Raw genomic sequence first — 708 nt, 5'->3', positions numbered from 1 at the left:
TCTGGAGGCAGACCTCGCTGGGGTTCAGATCCTAGCTCTGCCACTTAAGGACTGTGCGACTTCAGACAAGTTACTTACCCTCTCTGTGCCTCAATTTCCTCGTCTATAAAATGGGGGGTGCCTTCCCCATAGAGAGGGTGTAAGAAGTTAGCACTTTGACCATGCTCACTACCAACCTAACACATAGTAGTTACTCCATAAAGGTGGGCTGTTATTCTTCCCAGCTTCCTCTACACTCCATGACTGCTCATACATGAAAGATGTAGCAATGGGCGGGGGGGGGGGGGAGTACAACAAGCAGAGGAGGGAGATGGGTGGAGGCTGTGGATGGCGGCACAGTACAAAGTGGGTGTGCTGCGAGGGTCCCAGACTACTGTTGTTCACCTCACAATTTCTGGAAAAGGGTCATGGGGAAACCAACCTCACAACCTTTAGGAACTGGCCACTCTGGAGGCAGATACAGCCACCCCAGAGACCCCCTGGTAGTCAGCAGTGATTGTCTGGAGTGTAGCGGAAGCTGGGAACAGTAACTGCCAGGCTTTGTGACTATATGTGACTTGGGAGGCCTGTTCATAAGAAGCCAGGGCAGCTTCTGCATGCTTCTCTCATATCACTCATTCTGAAGAAGCCACCACCACGTGGGGAGGCCCATGTCGGGAGGAGATGAGGCCTCCGCCAGCAACCGGCACCATGGGAGTAGGTCCTCCA

This window comes from Rhinolophus ferrumequinum, chromosome 9 (genome assembly GCF_004115265.2).
Source record: "Rhinolophus ferrumequinum isolate MPI-CBG mRhiFer1 chromosome 9, mRhiFer1_v1.p, whole genome shotgun sequence".
NCBI lineage: Eukaryota > Metazoa > Chordata > Mammalia > Chiroptera > Rhinolophidae > Rhinolophus > Rhinolophus ferrumequinum.
Note: the sequence above shows the minus strand (reverse complement) of the source record.